Genomic DNA, 20955 nt, shown 5'->3' with positions numbered 1-20955 from the left:
CCTCTAGACACTTTTTCATGGAAAACATGACTGTATTAGGGTCTTGGCTTTATTTAAGTGCTTTATTTCCATGTCTCATGTCCCTGAATGAAACTAGGTATTAAAGACCTAACCTTTTGCTGTCAAGATCTATACTGGGATCCAATGGTTTCTTTTCCTCCCAGTGGCAGAGGTGTCAACTCTTATATTTACTCTCTCATTTATGAACTTAGTATTTCCTTTCAGATTAGTTTTATATTTAACAAATGTTATACTTCAGCAATACGTGAACCATGAACTTCCAGATGTTCAAGCCGGTTTTAGAAAAGGCAGAGGAACCAGAGATCAAATTGCTAACATCTGCTGGATCATCGAAAAAGCAAGAGAGTTCCAGAAAAACATCTATTTCTGCTTTATTGGCTGTGCCAAAGCCTTTGACTGTGTGGATCACAATAAACTGTGGAAAATTCTGAAAGAGTTGAGAATACCAGACCACCTGACCTGCCTCTTGAGAAACCTGTATGCAGGTCAGGAAGCAACAGTTAGAACTGGACATGGAACAACAGACTGGTTCCAAATAGGAAAAAGAGTATGTCAAGGCTGTATATTGTCACCCTGCTTACTTAACTTATATGCAGAGTACATCATGAGAAATGCTGGGCTGGAGGAAGCACAAGCTGCAATCAAGATTGCCGGGAGAAATATCAATAACCTCAGATATGCAGATGACACCACCCTTATAGCAGAAAGCAAAGAACTAAAAAGCCTCTTGATGAAAGTGAAAGAGGAGAGTGAAAAAGTTGACTTAAAGCTCAACATTCAGAAAACTAAGATCATGGCATCTGGTCCCATCACTTCATGGCAAATAAATGGGGAAACAGTGGAAATAGTGAGAGACTATCTTTTTTGGGTTCCAAAATCACTGCAGATGGTGAGTGTAGCCTTGAAATTAAAAGACACTTAGCCATGAGATTAAAAGATGCTTACTCCTTGGAAGGAAAGTTATGACCAGCCTAGTCAGCATATTAAAAAGTAGAGACATTACTTTGCCAACAAAGGTCTGTCTAGTCAAGGCTATGATTTTTCCAGTAGTCATGTATGGATGTGAGAGTTGGACTATAAAGAAAGCTGAGCACCAAAGAATTGATGCTTTTGAACTGTGGTGTTGGAGAAGACTCTTGAGAGTCCCTTGGACTGCAAGGAGATCCAACCAGTCCATCCTAAAGGAGATTAGTCCTGAGTGTTCATTGGAAGGACTGATGTTGAAGCTGAAACTCCAATACTTTGGCCACCTGATGCGAAGAGCTGACTGATTTGAAAAGACCCTGATGCTGGGAAAGATTGAAGGCAGAAGGTGAAGGAGATGACAGAGGATGAGATGGTTGGATGGCATCACTGACTCAATGGACATGAGTTTGCGTAAACTCCGGGAGCTGGTGATGGACAGGGAGGCCTGGTGTACTGCGGTCCATGGGTCACAAAGAGTCGGACATGACTGAGTGACTGAACTGAACTGAACTGAACTGATATTTACCAAGCATTTCTATATATATTTGATGTGTATGTAGTATCTGTACCAACTGAGCCAGTCATTCTTCTAAGAGACAATATGTATTAAGCTAGTTTTAATTAACATATGAATTTTGGGGAAAAAAGATCTATTTTCAAATAGTTCAGTAGCTTTATTTAGGTAATTTATCATTCCTCACCCAATTATTCTGAAATACAGTATTTAAAATTTGTGGACTAGGTTTCATAAGAATATATACACAGCTTAATTATAATAGAAGAATTTCAATCTGGATAGAATATGTTGTACACTTTCCTTAAAACTATGTACTTTGGCACTGAATATAAGAGAAAGTGATCATTGTGCTGTGATTTACAGACCTTCTTTCACTGGCCCTTTCTGGGAACCTGACACTGCTACTGGTTCCTTTTTCTTTTTTGTACTCTGGCAAAGTGTTACCCAAAATTGATAATATTTCTTGGTCTCAATCTGCTGCTTCTGACACACCTGAGTCTTGCCCCCCCCCCCCCCCCCCCAAACTGCCCGCACTGGAATTTTGTCCAGCCTTTCTGTCCTGAATGCTGCCTCTACCTACTTCCCACCCCACCTTCATCCTGTTATGTGGAGCTGCTGCTCTGGGAGTCGGCAGACACCACAGATGTTTTATTCTTGAATGAATGAAGAGGGGGACTTGAGCTGCTGAGGCTCCCCTAAAATATGTTGAAGTCTTAGCCTGCAGTGAATGTGACTTAATTTGGAAGTAAGTTCTTTATAGATGTAATCAAGTTAAGATGAGGTCATTAGTGTTAGCCTCTCAGTCATGTCCAACTCTTTGCAACCCCATGGACTGTAGCCCGCTAGGCTCATCTGTCCATGGAGTTCTGCAGGCAAGAATACTGTCTGACTGACTGACTTGGTATGATAATCTCTAGGTCCGTCCATGTTGCTGCATTCATTCTTTTTTTATGGAGTTCTCCAGGCAAGAATACTGGAGTGAGTAGCCATTCCCTTCTCCAGGGGATCTTCCTGACCCAAGGATTGAACCTGGGTCTCCTATGTTGCAGGCAGGCTCTTGACCATCTGAGCAGCCAGGGAAGCCCCAGCCGCCAGGCCTTAGGGTGAGCCCCAATTCGAAATGATTGCTGTCTTTATAAAAAGAGAAAAATGCCAAGTGATGGCAGAAACATACAGGGAGAATACCATGTGAGGACAGAGGTAGAGACTGGATTGAGGCAACTATAGGAGAGTGATGCTAAAGATTAATGGCTTCTCCCAGAATTTGGAAGAAGCCAAAAAGGATTTTCGCCTTTAGGCTCCAGACTGAGCAGATCCTGCTGACAACTCAGTTCAGACTTCTAGCCTCCAGACTGTGAGTCAATACATTTCTGTTGTTTTAAGCCACCCACTGTGTGTTACTTTGTTTTAGCAGCCCAAGGAAAGTAATGCAGGTTTGTTTAGGGCAAGCCTTACTGTTCTGCATTAATGAGCTGGAATCTCCTAAACCTTTGACCCTGCTGAAGATCACAAATCCTATTATCAGACTTGAAAACCTTTTAAGATGAATAATTACCTGCTTCCATTTTGTTCTGTATTTCCCTCATAAGTGGACATTTTTTCTTATGCTGCAGAAGAAACTTTTCATTCTGGGAGACAAGATTTCCCAGCCGGTATTTGCTCAGTCTGGGTCACTACTAAGGAGTCACTTTGGACTACTGCCCCATCTTGCCCACTGTGGCACCTCTGGACTCTATCTCTGGAGTTCATCCGGAAATGAAATGTTGACATGGTTAAAAAAGATAAAACAGGTTATTCTTTTGTTCCTATCAGATTTTGCCTTACAGTGTTTTCACCTGGCCTCTCTGTTTATGCTATATCCAAAAAAAGTCAAACAAGAGTAACCATTTACTTTTTCTTTGGAGTCTATCACCTCTATGCTTTAAAGAAAGTGGGAAAATGTGAGCTGACCCATCTGAAACTGTTTCTGTAGATAACAGCTATGCAACAGCATCTCACTGCCTTCTGATGGAAGTGAACCCTTATGGATTGCTTTAAAATGACTTGGAGTGGGGGAAAAGAAGAATCCATCCTGCTCTTTCTATAAAGGTCAGACTGACTGACTACCTCAAATGATCACACTTATTTTACTTAGTCATTTTTTCCAAGCGAGGATGAATATATTTCTGGTTTCTTTTTTTCCTTCAGTGACCTTCATCCACCCACTTACCACCTATTCTTCTTAGTGTGTTTTCTCCTTGCTGCCTCACCCACCTACTTACTTCCCATCAATTTCCAAAAGAAAGCTTTGCACAGAGGATGTGCTGATTAATAATGGTATTAAGTTGGAAAGGTATGGAAGGAAATAAAAGCTGTTTGTCAGATATGAGTGTTTTGGGAGTTGGAGTGCAGGAGAGAATAGGTACCCCTGTATCTCAATGCATGTACCCTCTTTGTCTTTCCTTCAGTCTTTTCCACTAGGTGTCTTGGCATGGGTTCATGGCGTCAGGATGAAGAAGCTATAGCTTCTCACATCTTCTTTTGGAACAACCTGTACCCATTATCATTTTTGAGAAGTCTGTGCTCCCTTTTATTCTGTGTGCAAGGTCCTAAAGGATGAATGAATGTATAGGGTCCCCTTCCTTCACATTGGTTCAAATCCTGACTCTAATAGCTATAATCAAATTGTTTAACTTCTTTAAGTTCTAATAAATTTCTCTCTTTTAACTAAAGTATATTTCATTTGCAACGTTGTGTTAGTTTCAGATGTATAGCACAGTGATTCAGATTTTATATGTATGTGTATTTACGTACTGGGAGCTTCCCAGGTGGCTCAGGGGTAAAGAATCACCTGCCAATGCAGGAGACGCAAGAGATGTGGGTTCGATCCCTGGGTCAGAAGATCTCCTGGAGGGGAAAATGGCAACCCACTCCAGTATTCTTGCCTGGAGAATCCCCTGGACAGAGGAGCCTGATGGGCTACAGTCCATAGGGTCACAAAGAGTTGGACATGACAGAGCAACTGAGCACATGCATACACATTCGTATTACATATATACATTCTTTTTCAGATTCTCATCCATTATAGGCTATTACAAGATATTGAAAATAGTTTCCTGTGCTATATAGCTGTAGAGAAGGTCCTTGTTTTTATTTATATTATACATAGTAGTGCTCCTGTTCAGTTGCCCAGTTGTGTCTGACTCTGCAATCCCAGAGACTGTAGCCCACCAGGCTCCTCTGTCCATGGGATTTTTCAGGCAAGAATACTAGAGTGGGTTGCCATTTCCTCCTCCAGGGGATCTTCCCAACCAAGGATTGAACCTACATCTCCTGTGTCTCCTGCATTGCAGGTGAGTTCTTTACCACTGAGCCACTGGGATATATCTGTTAATTCCAAATTCCTAATTTATCCCTCCCTCCCCCACTTTCTCCTTTGGTAAGCACAAATTTGTTTTCTAAGTCTGTGAGTCTACTTCTGCTTTGTAAATAGGTCTATTTGTATTATTTTTTAGATTCCACATATTAGTGATATTATATGATATTTCTCTTTCTCTGACTTAGTATGATCTCTAGGTCTGCATACATTGTTTTTTATGGCTGAATAATATTCCATTGTGTATATGCACCACATCTTTGTTATCCATTGATCTGTCATTGAACCTTTAGGTTTCTTCCATATCTTAGCTATTGTAAATGGTGCCGCAATGAACATTGGGTTGCTTGTATCTTTTCAAATTAGACTTTTCATCTTTCCTGGATATATGCTCAGGAGTGATGTCTCTGAATTGTATGGTAAATCATTTGTTATCTGTAAAGTAGTACTAAAAATACCTTCCTTGGTGAATTGGTATAGGATTAAATGACAGTGTTCATGGCCTTGAACAACACTCACTAAAACAGACAATAGTTTGTCACTGATATTGTTGATAATATTTGACTCCGTGGATCATTTCCAGTTGGCTGTCAATATTATGCTTTTTAACAGATTCTTGTGTAATTCCACCAGGAGAGAGAAAGTTTGTCTACATATGAACCATTGTGCTAATGCTTTCTGAGATTTCTTGGATACCGCTCACCTTGAATAGATGGTGTTGAAGGAGTAGAAGGCACCTGCGTTCTTTTATCTCTTACTTGGAAGCCCCAGTTGAAGTGGGAATGAGAAGACCTCCTACGCAGACAAAAAAGAAAATAGGCTAGATTTTGGCCTGGGATGAAGGGCAATGGTGCTGTGCCATGAGAAGGCCTTGCTGAGGGGCATTGGGAAGGCACAGCACAGGAGAATGGGTAGTAATGCTTTGATGTAGCTGCCCAATTGCTTAGATGCTTATTTATGCATCTTTCCCCTAACACTTCTGAGAAGTAGATATTATACTACTTTTGCAGCTGGTTACCTATGGTGCTAAACTTGCTCTCTCCATGGTCAGGTAGTGGAAGGGCAAAGATAATGCCTAAGGGATTTCTTCCATCTTTCTCCATAAGGGCTCAATAAACGACTCTTTGTATGTAGCTCCAAAATGAATTTAAAATTACATAGAAGTGAATGAGCTTTTCATTTATACTGAAGTGGAAGAAATTTCTGTCCCTTTAAATTGAAAATATAAAAAATGACAGAGTTGTTGAATAAGTTTTTTATATGTTATTTATTAAACATGCATTTATATGTTGTTTCTGCATTTTGCTGAGGAAAATGCCAATTAAATAAATGAGTTTAGATGACCCATGTTTTATCATCTTACAGTCTTTTTTTCTTTTCTTACATTTCCTTTTCTACATCTGTTAGCAGGTTTTTATAGTCCATGACTTTCTCCCACCCCTTTAATAATACTGTTTTGGAATAAATAGCAAGAGAAAGCAAGTAGGAATTTCATCTTCAGATGTTATTTTCTTTCTGCCTCTATTTAATCAGTGGTTTGTTGCTTTGTTAACTTCATCTTGTCATGGGATAAAAGTGAAATAAGTCTTTATAAAATATATCATCGATTTTACTAACTCTAAAAATGAACATGAAAAATTATGTAACCCTTAAATGTCTTGGGCTTGAATAAATGCCAGGGGAAATTCATAAGGAACAAAGGATGTATTTAATCCCTTCTTCTTGCTGTCTTTCTCTAGGGCACTGTGGTCAAAGGAGCATGCAGCTGGAGACAGGATAATTGCCCTGAATTCCAGAGTCAGGCTTTGCCAGCAGTGGGAAATGAGGAGTCATTTAGCTCATTGAAAAAATTTATCTTACTGAAATTTCAGTTTCTTTCTCAATATATGGTAGAGGTTGTAACTTCTATCTAATTGGTTTATAATGAGGAACAAATGAGATAATTGGTATAATGCATGCATGCTAAGTCACTTCAGTCGTATCTTTGTGATTCTGTGGCCTGCCAGGCTCCTCTGTCTATGGGATTCTCCAGGCAAAAATACTGGAGTGGGTTTCCATGCCCTCCTCCAGGGGCTCTTCTCCACCCAGGGATCGAACTCACGTCTCTTGTTTCTCCTGCATTGGCAGGCAAATTCTTTACTTCTGTACTGCCTGGGAAGCTGGAGTAAAGCATACGGACTTTCATAATGAGGGTGGGCCTCCTCCAATCACTTGAATGCTTTAGAGGAAAAAGACTAACTTCATAGAAGAAGAGGCAATTCCACCAGCCGATTCCCTTCAGATTGGAACTGCTACTCTTCTGTGGGTTCCAAGCTGCTGGCCGACCCTGCAGATTTTGGACTTGCTAGCCTTCAAAATATCATAAACCAATTCCTATTTTTTTTTCCTCTATGTTGTTGTTGTTGTTCGGTCACCCAGTCATGTCTGACTCTTTGCAAGCCCATGGACTGCAGCACCCCAGGCCTCCCTGTCCCTCACCATCTCCCAGAGTTTGCCCAAGTTCGTGTTCATTGCATCGTTGATGCCATCCAGCCGTCTCAGCCTCTGACACCCTCTTCTCCTTCTTCCCTCAATCTTTCCCAGCATCAGGAACTTCTCCAATGAGTCATCTGTGTGTATCAGATGACCAAAATACTGGAGCTGCAGCTTCGGCATCTTTCCTTCCAGGGAATATTCAGAGTTGATCTCCCTTAAGATTGACTGGTTTGATCTCCTTGTTGTCCAAGGGACTTTCAGGAGTCTTCTCCAGCACCACAGTTTGAAGGCTTCAATTCTTTAGCGTTCTGCATTCTTTATGGTCCAGCTCTCACAACGGTATGTGACCACTGGGAAGACCATAGCCTTGACTGTACAGACTTTTGTCAGCAGAGCAATGTCTCTGCTTTTCAACACACTGTCTATGTTTTTCATTGCTTTCCTGCCAAGAAACAATCATCTTCTGATTTCATGGCTGAAGTCACCTTCCATGGTGATTTTGGAGTTCAAGAAGAGGAAATCTGTCACTACTTCCACCTTTTCCCCTTCTATTTACCATGTAGTAATGGGGCCAGATGCCATGATCTTAGTTTTTTTAATATCCACTATTCATTCTGTTTTTCTGGAACCCTAATACACACACTATTATAGAAAACAAAATATCTTTGAAAGCATCTTTTTTTTCTTTAAGGGCATCTAATTTTTCTCCATTTCTTACTTTCTTTTTCTGGAAAATGTATAACTCCTTAATAGAGAGGTCAACTTCTTTTTGAAGGGGGGTCAGCTTTATTGACTTGCATACAATAAAATTTACCAATTGTGTCTAATCTGATGAGTTTTGACAGTTTTATACAGTTGTGCAATCCATCAACATCATTTATATAGAATATTTCTATCACACCAAAATTTCCAGCTGTTTTTTTTTTGCAGGAAGCTGTCCCTTCCTCAACCTTCTAGCCCCAGGCAACCACTGATTTTCTTAGCATCATTACAATTTTGCTTTTTCTAGAATCTATTAAAAAATGAATTTATAGAGTGTACAACCTCTGTATTTCTTAATGTCATACTTTTGAGAATCATCCACATTGTTGAGTGCATCTATATCTTGTTCCTTTCTTATTGATGAGTGGTATTCTACTTTAGGAGAAAAATCACATTTTGTTTACCCTTGTATCAGTTGATAGACATTTAGATTATTTCCATTTTGAGCTATTATAAGAGAAGTTGCTATAAACATTTGCATATACATCTTTGTGTGGACATATGCTTTCTTTCCTTTGGGTAAATATATAAAAAAGAAATTGCTGGGTTGTACAGTAGTGTATATTTATCTTCATAAGAATTTAAGAGGTGGCCAAACTGTTTTCTAGAGGATGTTCCCATGTATCATGTGTGAGGGCTCAAATTGCCTCACATTCTTTCAAACACTTGGTTATGTTAGCAGTTCTGGAGAGTGTGTAGTATCTCATAGTGGTTTTAATTTGCATTTGCTAATGGTTAATCATGTTGAATATCTTTTTTGTGTGTTTATTTACCATCAGTATATCTTGGTTAAGCTCTCTATTCAAATCTTTTATTCATTTAAAAAATAGCTTTGTTTTCTTTATTAAGTTGTAAGAATTTTTTATATACTATGGAGACAAGTCTTTTAATAGATCTATGTTTTATAAGGGCACTCCCCAGGTGGCTCAGATGGTAAAGAATCTTCCTGCAATGCAGGAGGCCCAGGTTTGATCTCTGGGTCTGGAAGATCCCCTGGAGAAGGGAATGGCAACCTGCTCCAATATTCTTGCCTGGAGAATTTCATGGACAGAGGAGCCTGGCAGGTTACAGCCTGTGGGAATGTTTTACGTATATTCTAGACTGTGGATTGTGTTTTAATTTTCTTAAAAATATCTTTGAAAGGCAATTTTTTGCAAATGAAGTTCAATTTATCATTTTGAGTTTTTTTTTAAAATCCTATTTAAGAAATTTGGATTTATTCAAGGTCACAAAGATTTTCTTCTCTGTTTGTCCCAGAAGTTTTTAGCGTTACCTCACAATTTGTAAGTCTATAATGTATTTTTAGTTATATTTTATATATGGTATGATGTAAAAATAGAGCACATTTATTTTGTCCTCTGATATTCAAAGGTTCAAGTACCATTTGTTGAAAAGCGTATTGCTTCCCAACTGAATTACCTTGGAGCCATTGTTGAAATCAATTGACCATATAAGTGTGAGTTTGTATCTAAATTCTTTATTTGCTTCCATTGACCTGTGTGTTTATTTTTACACCATATCATGCTATTTTGGTTGCTAAGGCAGTAAAGCAAATCTTGAAACCAGTGGAGGATGTCCTTCAACTTTGTTATCTTTTCCCAAATTGTTTTGTCCAGTCTACATCAGTTTTATAATCAGATTATCAGTTCCCAAAAATGACTGATGAGCATTTGATTGGATTGCTCAGCTAATATAGATTGAATCTATATTAGTTGGGGGAAATTATATTTAAAATGTTGTCTTCTCTCTACCAAAAAAATCTTAAAACCAATAAATGATTTTAGTAAAGTTCATGGATTGGAAGAATTAATATTGTTAAGATGTTCATACTATCCAAAGTGATCTACAAATTCAATGTTATCACTATCAAAATTCCAATGGCATTTATCACAGAATTAGGGAAAAAATCCTAAAATGTGTATGGAACTACAAAATATCCCAAATAACCAATGCAATCTTGAGAAAAAAGAACAAAGCTGGAGATGTCACATTTCCTGATTCCAAACTATATCACAAAGCTATAGTAATCAAAAAAGTAAGGTATTGGCATAAAAACATGTACATAGATCAATTGGACAGAATAAAGAGCCAAGAAATAAACTGATGCATATATGATCAATTAATTTTCAGAAAAGGAGCCAAGAATATGGGGGAAAGGTACTCTCTTTAATATACAGTGCTGGGAAAACTGAATAGCCATGTTCAAAAGAGTGTCATTGAACCTTTACCTTACAGTACTCAAAAAAATTCAACTCAACATGGCTTAAATACTTGAACATAGGATTTGAAACTATAAAACTCCTAGAGGAAAACAGCGATGCTTTAATGATATTGGCAAAGGCCAAACTCCTAGGGTCACCAGTTTTCACAATTCAAATTTAGAAGATGGTATTCAGTTAAATTCTATATGTTTCATTTTCCTGAGTTGAGCAGCACAATTCTTGCTGTAGTCCATGGAAGACCTGAAAACACCTGGCCTCAACCGAGTGAAATCCTTATTGAACTGGTTAGATTGCATGCAAAACTAGGAGATAAGTCCCATATCAATAAGCACATAGTTTCCTGGAAATTCATCCTTCTTGTTTTCTTTGGGATAGTCAGCCAAACTCAAGAGAATCCCAGAGGTTAGAGAGTTAAAGTTTAGAAGGCCACCCTTTAGAGATGCCAGGGTGAATTGAAATAATTTTCCACCTCTGGAAGATGAACAATTGTGTGAGTTTATCACAGTCCCTAGAGTCAGATTGTTCAGATTTGAATCTTGACTTGAAAGGCTTGGCTTGAATCTTGCCTCTTATCAGGTGCATGATCTTAACTCTTCTGTGCCTCAGTTTCCTTACCTGTAATACTGAGTATAAAAATTGTATTTTCATCATGTAGTTTTTGTAAGGAATACAGATATGAGTTAATTACATAAAAGAGTCAAGAAATACATAAAATGAGCTACAACATAGATTGAGACTTGCAAGAATATCTGATATTCAAGATATATTCAGATGTTACCATTTTATAATTTTCTTTGTTTAAAGCCTGTTGATAGCCTGCTAGGTGGGTCCTGTACTACTTCAGGAAGTAAAGACATTTTTCCTTGGTTACATCTGTTTCAATTCCTTTATCTGTGCCCAGTCCTACAGGGCTTTGCTGTCAGCTAAGTTTCCAAGCTGCAAATTGAATTGATAAAATAATACTCCATGATTGCTTAAGATGTTTCTCTTCCCAGGAACATTTGCATTTTTATAGAAGACTCTGGGAGATACAAAGCCATCCTAATTCTAATAAATTAATTTCTGTTTCAGGCCTTTTGGGCAAGGCTGCTATGCTGTACAGGGTTGCCACACTTAGCAGCCAGTGATGGAAATAATTTGGTATTGTGGTTTTCAAGCCTTGCTCACTGGCATCTCAGGGATTATGTAGGGACTATAAAGAGAAAACTCAAAGAGCCCTGTTTCCCCCAGCCCCTGTAGGATCTTCTATATGATTTCCATATTGGACATCTGTTTTCTTTAAAAAGGAGGTTTGAAGTCCTTAGGTATAGGGTAAGATCCTTTTTTAAAACTGAATAATTTATTGATCTATTTATATTTGGCTGGGTCTTTGTTCCTGTGTGCCAGCTTTCTCTTGCTGTGATGAGTGGGGGCTACTTTCTAGTTGCAGTGTGTGGGCTTTTCATTACGGTGGTTTTTCTGGTTGTGGAACATGGGCTATAGAGCATGCCATGCAGGCTTCAGTAGTTGCGGCACACTGACTTGGAAGTTGTGGTTCTCAGGCCCTAGATCATGGGCTCAGTAGTTGTTTCACATGGACTTTGTTGTATGTGGAATCTTCCTGGAGCAGAAATCAAACCTGTGTGCCTCATTGGCAGGCAGATTCTTAACCACTGGACCATTAGGGAAGTCCAGATCCATTTTTTAAAAAATGAATTAATTTATAGAATGGATGAGACAAGTGCTTGGGCCTGGTGCACTGGGAAGACCCAGAGGGATCGGGTAGAGAGGGAGGTGGGAGGGGGGATTGGGATGGGGAATACATGTAAATCCATGGCTGATTCATGTCAATGTTTGGCAAAAACCACTACAATATTGTAAAGTAATTAGCCTCCAACTAATAAAAATAAATGGAAAAAAAATGAATGAATTCGTAGAATGGAAAGATCTTCTCACTAGGAAGAACAAAGTTCTCTACTTTGGACCTTTAATTTCTCACCTTTCAGTCTTTTTCTTTTCTTTTTTTTACCTTCACAGAACATGTACACCTGCTAAATATGTTCATTCACTATTAGAACTGGAAGAGGGCTTGTAAAGACATCTTGAACAACCTCCCACTAGGGAAGAGATTTCTCTTTATTACATGTCATAGAAGCCTACATCTTAAAATGCTATAAATGGAAATATATTGTAAAATTCCTTTAAAATACAGAGCACATCCTATAGAGACTGGCATCTGAAAATTGCCTGAATTAAGTTACATAAAATGCCTGAGGTGATGTAAGGTAAAAGTTGGATGCTCAGGTAAAAATGACAGGAAACATCAGCAGTGGAAAGATTTCAGGGGTGGAAAGAATGCCTACACCACCAGGTACTGTCTTTTCTCATCAAAAGCCTTATTTTCCCTTCCTGTGAGTAGACCTAAGACCCACCCACATTTCCAAACAATTATGTTCACTGCCTCTGATACTTTCTCTGCTTCACTGGCCTATGGTAACGAATCATCAACAGAGAATACAATAAATCCCCATTAATTTATACCTGGGAATGACTGGCCAAAGTAATTGAGTAGGACATTGGTTGTGCTTTTCAAGGGGGAAATAGGTCAAGAACTGTCCATGATCCCCAATCCTGATCAATCCTTTAAACAGATTCAAAAGGGAGCTCGTAGTTGTGTTTATACTATGAATTGTGTGATGTCCTTATGTGAGTGGCTTTCTACCTTGCAATGGAGTAATGGTGGTGATGGAGCATAGAAGGGAACACATTCACAGAGATGTTCAGACCAGCATCATCCAAGTATGCTGACTTTCTAGATGGAATTGAGAACCTTTCTAACCAGCAGTCTGTAAAATCCCAGATCAGGCTCTTCCTTGCCTGACTTGGACCGTAGTCTAAATCTGGGCCAATCACCATGACCAATATTACCTGGGTATAGTGATTTGTCAAGATTTGGTTCCCAGGCCACTTCTAGTGGTCAGGAAGTCAACTTCTTAGGAGTTGGCAACTCCACCAGGATTGAGCAGAAATGATAAGGGGAAGTTCATAATAAAGATAGAGGTTATTATTGACAGAAGTGAGAGAATGGATGCTGGCATGTAAAAACATTGGCTATCTCTAAGTTCCTTGGCACGTTGGACTCACCTGGGAAGGTTTATAAATTACTGTTGCCTGAGTCTCACCTCCAGTGATTCTGATTTAGTTCTTCTCGGGTATGGCCTGGGCACTGGGATTTTAAAAAGCCCCTCAGGTGATTCTAATGTGCAGCCAGGGTTGAATCCTTGCCCAGTTCTTTCTCCAGGTCATCATTCTACACATTACCAAAAATCAGTCCTCTGAGTCACAGTCCTCTGCCTTGAACAAACCCTTGATTCCACCTGAATGTGTTCAAGACTCAACTGGACTTGACTTCAACTTCTCTTTTCAGTTTTATCTACCATTACTGTTTTATTCTCACCCTATATGCCAGCCAATGGGGAGTGTTTGCTAGTTTCTAAATATCTGTAAAATGCCTGTAGTCTCTCTGGGTTATTATCCCATTTCTTTGACTTAGAACAGAGATGTCTGATGAATTTTTTTGCAGTGTGGAAAGGAAATCAATCCTGGGTGTTCATTGGAAGGACTGATGCTGAAGCTGAAACTCCAATATTTTGGCCAGCTGATGGGAAGAGCTGACTCATTTGAAAAGACCTTGATGTTGGGAAGGGTTGAGGGCAGGAGGAGAAGGGGATGACAGAGGATGAGATGGTTAGATGGCATCACTGACTCAATGGACATGAGTTTGGGTAAACTCCGGGAGTTGGTGATAGGCAGGGAGGCCTGGCGTGCTGCAGTTCATGGGGTCATAAGGAGTTGGACATGACTGAGCAAGTGAACTGAACTGAACTGAACTGAATGTTCTTCTCCAGTATCCAATATGGTCACCGCTGGTCACTTGTGTGGCTAGTGAGCACTTGAAGTGGAGTTAGTGTGACTGGAGTTTAAATTGTATTTCAGTGTGTGTGTGGCTGTGCTCAGTCATGTCCAACTCTTTGCAACCCCATGGACTTAGCCCTTCAGTCTCCTCTATTCATAGAATTTTCCAGGCAAAAACACTGGAGTGGGTAGCCATTCCCTTCTCCAGGGTAGCTTCCTGACCCAGAGATTGAACCTGGGTTTCCTGCATTGCAGGTGAATTCTTCACCACCTGAGCCACCAGGAAAGACCTTTATTTCAGTTTACTTAACTTTAAAGAGTCACACATGGCCGTAGGCTACTCTGTTCAGACAGGGCTTATAGATTGTTTCAGCCAGTGCGTCTCAGTCAACATTCTGTCAAAGTTTACAAGGTTCATTTTATATAACCCACTGACCCTGAGGTCTTCCCTGAAGTCTCCAGCTAAAAGACTTCTCATCATATGTTAATTACTGAGGACTGTGAAAATGAAGTCACTCAGTCGTGTCCAACTCTTTGCAACCCCATGGACTGTAGCCTACCAGGCTCCTCCATCCATGGGATTTTCCAGGCAAGAGTACTTGAGTGGGTTGCCTCTACCTTCTCCAGGGGATCTTCCTGACTCAGGGATCGAACCCTTGCCTCCCGCATTGCAGGCAGATGCTTTACTCTCTGAGCCACCAGGGAAGCCCGCTGAGGGCTGTGATTGGCCCTAGGAAAGGCATTGATCTGTCCTGCCACACCGTGTTGTTCTTTCTCTCACCCCTGACCCCACTCCTGATGTTAGAAGCTTACTGAGAGGAAAGACTGATTAGAAACTTGTGCTTACTAAAAACTCAATGAGCGTTTGTTGAATAAAGGCAGACAAAATTGCACCAACCATAAATGTCTGAAGCTATTTCCTTCTCCAGGGAATCTTCCCGACCCAGAGATCGAACCCCAGTCTCCTGCATTGCAGGCAGATTCTTCATCACCTGAGCCACAAGGAAAGCCCACTTTTGTACTGCAGAGGCATAGATATTACTGGGCAACGTACATACCCATCGAGGTTCCTATGTTCAAAAGTGTCGCCAGTTGGATGGAAAGGCACATGTACCGGCTGTGTGAGAGAAACTGGGTCAGTAGATTAGGTGGGAGAGAATGACTAATCTATGAAGTGACCACAGGGTGTTAGCCTATTTTATTTGGCTTGGAGGCAAAAATAGTCGTGGAGCTCGGAAGTACTAATGATTTTTATTAAAGTAAATGAGGGGGCGTGGCCCCTCAGAGTACACTAACACTTCATGAAGAATTCTGGGATCAGTCCTGATGAAACAGTTATAAATTCATCCTGACCCACGCTTTTGCTCCAGAATTAGTTTGTAAAATGATGAACTCTCACTTCCTAAATTTTCTGCAGATGCTACTGTTGCTGGGGAAATGTCATTGTTAGAGAATAGAAAACTATTATTCCAAAGAGGACCGAAGACTGACTGAATCAGGTCTGGAACATTATTGAAATGGTAAGATAAACTCAAGCACTTTCTGATAAAAGAAAAATTCTTTTTAAAATATGTGGTCCCTTCTGAATTATGGCCAAATGTCACCATATCATTTTCGGTGAAATTTTATCTATTAATGGCGAGGAGATGGAATGAGGCTCTGAGCTCCTCCTGGGAGCCCCAGAGCTGAGGTTGCTGTCCCTTGAGATTGCTGGTAATGGAAGCTGCTGAAGCTGGAGGTCATTAACATTTTGAGAACACCGCAAACTGACACTGTGTAATATTATGACATTTCATCCCAAGACATTTAATCTCTTTTAATCAGTGTTTATGTTGGGGATACTTCACAGTTATTTGCTTTTGCATAAAAATGGAGCACTTTGGCATGTCATTAACATCAGACTGACTGACTTTTATTACTCATTGAAATTGTTTCTGGATCTCTCTTTCTCTCTCTCTCCCTTCCCCTAATTCTTCTCTCCTCTTCCTTCCTCCTTCTCTTTTCGCATTTCCCCCTTCTCTTCATTGTTTTTGGCTTTTGCTTTCACTGTGCTATTTTGGAAAGCCCTTCCAGTTTTTCCCTTTGCTGATATTTTCCTGGGATGTTGATGGGATGTTGATGTTGACCTGAAGTTCTGTGGCCACCTTCTTAGTAAACTTTGACTGTAGATTCTGGACAAAAACCCATCTCATCTCTCTGAAAAATGCTCATGGTCCCCATATCATCCTTCTCTTCTGAATGTTACTCCGTGGAAGACTTACCTGCTTATTTTTCCTCTTTCCCACTCTCCTTCTCTCATTTGCTTCAGATGTTGTTGTAAGTTTCTAGCATCTGTCTTCATGTCTCTAATTCTCTTTCCTCCTTGTAAGTGAGGTGCTTTATCTTGCTTTATAGCTACTTAAGCCTTTCTTCCCAACTCAAAACCATTTCATTAAATGCAAAACTGATCATTGTTGATTATTTTATATGAGAGAACGGATATATTCCTGACCATGTGGTTCCACATTTTAGTCCATGAACTTGGTGTAATTTTCTTTATTTAAAACAAATGAACAATTATATTGTACATGATAAATCTTTTCTTGTGCCAAGTGGTCAAGGTCTAATCTCAGCTTGGAGAAGAGTTTCTAATCCTTGATATTGCTGACGTTTGGGGCTGGGTGGTTCTTTGTTGGGGGGTGCTCTTTGCACCGTGGAGTGTTCAGCGGCATCTCTGACCTCTGCCTATCAGATTCCAGTTAGCACTTACCAGCTGTGACTACAAAACAGATCTCCAGATATTGCCAGATGTCTGCTATGGGGTGAGCTAGTCCCACATGGAGAGCCCATGGGTTTACTGGAGTGCCCTGTCCTTTCTGCAGAGTGATGTCTAAGAGATAGGTCAGAACTTAAGGCAGGCTGGAGGAAGCCTTTCCTTGAAATCCCTCTTCGTCCACCTAGACTCATAGGAGGGGTCCCTATTCCCATCCTGACTCTGGACCGCTGTGCATCTACCGTGAACTTCCGAACGGCCCTCAGAGCAGCCCTCTCGGCTCTGCTCCCCGGCACACAGCTCTTGCTGCATGATTGGAAAGTGCTCTGTGAGGCGGCCTCAGGCCTGTTCTGGTGCCACGCTGGGGAGCCAGGCTGAGGGATCGGACACAGGGATCTTGCTGGCTCCAGGTGCTCCCCTGGGGCTGGGGGCCCGCTTCTGTTGGATCTGTGATTCCCAGTTCCCTCTGGGGAGACCGTTCGAGAGGACGCAGGGCTCAGGAACGGACTGTCATCTAAACTCAGCTTCTGCTGTGACTCTGCTTGATCCCCACAGTCCTGGTCACCTTTTTGTAGTCTGAGGACAGGCTGGCCTGGCTCTCTCTCTGGCTTCCCAAAGATAATGTTTCATGGCTTAGAAGTTATAGACTTCATAGTTATGCTTTTAACACCAAAAAAGTTTCTCTGCTTCTCTGCTGTATGATCCCTTCCCCGAGGCAATGAATTCTACTGAGTGAATGGATGGGGAGAAGGGGTGGGGAGCGATGAGAGAAAAAAGTTTTGGTTAAAATTTCAGTTATTTAAAAAAAAAATTGTCACTTGTTTATTCTGGTCTATATTTCCATAAGAATATAGATATTTGTAAAACTAGATAGAGTCATTTTACTCTCAGCCTCTAGAAGGATGATTACGACTGTGAGGAACCAAGAGATTCCCAGGGAAACGAAGAGCTCAGGTGATGGTGAGCTCCTGAGCTGGGTGTCCGGTGGGTAGGACTCTTATGATGTAATCGGGAATTTAAGATGACTCAGTAGGATTTCATCTGGGTGTTGTGGTCTTGCTTTGTTTTAATGAGCCGAAGGCTCCTTAGTAATCAATCCTCTGCAGTTCTGGGCATCTGGAATCATTGCTCTTTGCAAGGCCTCTGCTCCACAACTCATTCCTAACTCCCCACAGCATATTTGATGTATATTCCTCTTTTCTAAAGTATTAGTGTAAGCTATGAATTATTTCATGAGTTGTGATTTGTGTAGATAGCATTGGATTTCTTTTTTTTTTAAACTCAATACTCTGTATTTGGAATATGATGGCTTTTCACTCAATACTCTGTTTTTAGAATATGATGGATCTAAAGCAATATCTCTCTCTTTTTTTTTTAGTTTAAATTGCATTCCTCTGATTGGTAATGATTTTCATCACTGATTATATATTTGGGCTTCTTTGACTCTGAATTGACTCAAATATCTTTTACTCATATTTGAAATTTGAAATTCTTATGCTTTTTTCATTCATGAGTTTCTTGTATATTCTAGATAATAATTTCCTTGTGTTTTAGACATGGCCAAAGTCATCTCTCTGCAACAGCTTTTATGTTAGCTTGATTCACAGAAATTCTTAATTTGATGTGATTAAAGCTATTAACGATGATTTTGGAATTTTGTTTAAGAAGTTCTTCCCTAACCCTAGGGAATGTACCCTTGGGTACATTATCTTCTGCCTTTATGATTTATTTTGATTTATTTATTTGATAAATCTAGACGTCATTCTTGTAGGTGATATGTACGAATTTTTCTCCAAATGAACAGTATTCCTATCATCATTTACTAAACAGTCTGACTTGTGGCACCATCTTTATTACATAATCAACTCTGAAATGTGAGTCCATCTCACAGTCATCTTGATCTGTTGGTCAATTTTTCTATTTTTATGTTAATATAATTTAGTTTATATTATAAATGATATTCTATTAATAGTAAGTCTTAGTAGCTGTCAGGCCAAGTGTCCATCTTATTTTCTTATCATGGTGATATCTCAAGTTATAATTCAGGACTACTTGTAAGCATCCCTTTGGAGTCTAGGATTTCAACATACAAATTTGGCGAGAGATACAAACATTTAATCCATAGCATCTAATGATAGAGAGTCCAGGAATCAAGGGAAGCTTTTTTTTTTTTTTTTTTTTTTTAAGGGAAGCTTTTAAATGTTGCTGGTGAGAGCATACACAGATACAACCAGTAAGAAAAACAAGTTGGTACTATTTTTTGAAGTTTAACATGCACAGTCTACATAATATACCAATTTTATTCTTGCATGCATTATATATCACAAATAAATACCTGCTTGTGTATCCAAAAGAGAGATAGATGAATATTTGCACCAGTATCATAATAGCAACAAATTGGCAATAACACAATGTCCTTAGGAAAATGGATAAACAAATTATACAGTATTCATAAAATGAAGCATTTTTTAACAGTGAAGTTGAACTACAACAATGTGTGTCGCCATGGGTAAATATTAAAAAGTATTATTGAGTGTAAAAAGCAAGACTGAAAAGAATGAATATAAGATCTCTATTTTATGAATTTCAAAAGCTATGCAGAACTGACAGGTATTAAAAGATAAGAGTGTGTCTAAACTGGAGAGGGTATGGAGAAAAGGGATCTTCCTACACTGTTGGTAGGAATGTAAATTGGTGCAGCCACTATGGAAAACATTATGGAGGTTCCTCAAAAAACTAAAAGTAGAGTTTCTGGAGGATCCAGCAATCCTATTCCTGGGCAAATATCCAGAAAAAACTATAATTCAAAAAGATACATGCACCCCTATGTTCATAGAGCACTATTTACAGTAGCCAAGACATGGAAACAACCTAATTATCCATTGGAAGAGGAATGAATAAAGAAGACATGGTGTGTGTGTGTGTGTGTGTGTGTATACACACACCATGGAATATTACTCAGTCATAAAAAATGAAATAATGTCATTTGTAGCTGCATGGATGAACCTGAGATTATCACACTAAATGAAGTAAGTCAGAAAGAGAAAGGCAAATGCCATATGATATCTGGCAAATGCCATATGATATCTGGCAAATACCATATGATACTATACCATATGGTATCACAAATACCATAGTAGATACCATATTCCACTTATTCGTGAAATCTAAAATATGACACAAATGAACTTATCTATGAAACAGAAACAGACTCATAGACACAGAGAACAGACTTGTGGTTGCAAGTAGGGTGGGGAGGAGGGTTGGATTGGCATTTTGGGGTTAGCAAGTGCAAACTATTGCATATAGAATGGATAAACATAAAGATCCTATTGTATAGCACAGGAAACTATATTCAGTGTCTTCTAGTAAGCCATAAGGGAAAAGAATAATAAACTAAAAGTTAGTTCATTGTTTTCTTTTGTATTTATTTTAGTTTAATTTTGTTATCTGTTGACTCCACTGGACAGTAAGATCCATGCACCGATTATTTTCCATTTGGTTCCCCCTCCCCCAACCATTTTCCATTTTCTTGGCTCTGCATTGTTCTCTCTGAGGCTAAAGACTATATCACTTTGAATCGTTTTCTCTCATATTTTCAGTTGTATTCGGTGAGTGGGAAACTGTGGTAAACTACAGTGTGAGGAGAGGTATTGAAAAACTTTTTCTGGCAGTTTCCTTATCTTTGGGCAATATCTGTATCTCCTGTGACTATTGTTTCTTCCAGGCATCTCTTCCTCTAAGTTTCAAAGTCTCATTGATCTAGTGTCGTGTCCCCCTTGCCCACTCAACATTAGATGTGGTAGTGGCTTCTCACACTTGCTGCTCAACTTTCCTCATCTATTCCCTAAACATTTCCTAACATAATCTCAGCAGCTCTTTCATGAAAACAGTTTAATTGGTATCATATAGGGTAGGCTTCCCTGATGGTTCAGACAGTAAAGAAACTGCCTATGAGGCAGGAGACCTGGGTTCGATTCCTGGGTTGGGA

At 39.5% G+C, this 20955-nt stretch overlaps 1 long non-coding RNA gene across 1 annotated transcript in view; it reads left to right on the top strand.

Annotated features, from left to right (window-relative positions):
• LOC122684394 overlaps positions 1-15733 on the top strand; it is a 152886-nt gene extending 137153 nt beyond the window's left edge. Inside the window, exon 3 of the long non-coding RNA XR_006338023.1 lies at positions 15630-15733. This is a non-coding gene — a long non-coding RNA (uncharacterized LOC122684394). The remainder of the gene's footprint in view (positions 1-15629) is intronic.
• Positions 15734-20955: the final 5222 nt, after the last annotated feature.

The sequence above is a fragment of the Cervus elaphus genome, chromosome 26 (assembly GCF_910594005.1).
Source record: "Cervus elaphus chromosome 26, mCerEla1.1, whole genome shotgun sequence".
NCBI lineage: Eukaryota > Metazoa > Chordata > Mammalia > Artiodactyla > Cervidae > Cervus > Cervus elaphus.
This window is presented reverse-complemented; position numbering and strand designations above follow the sequence as displayed.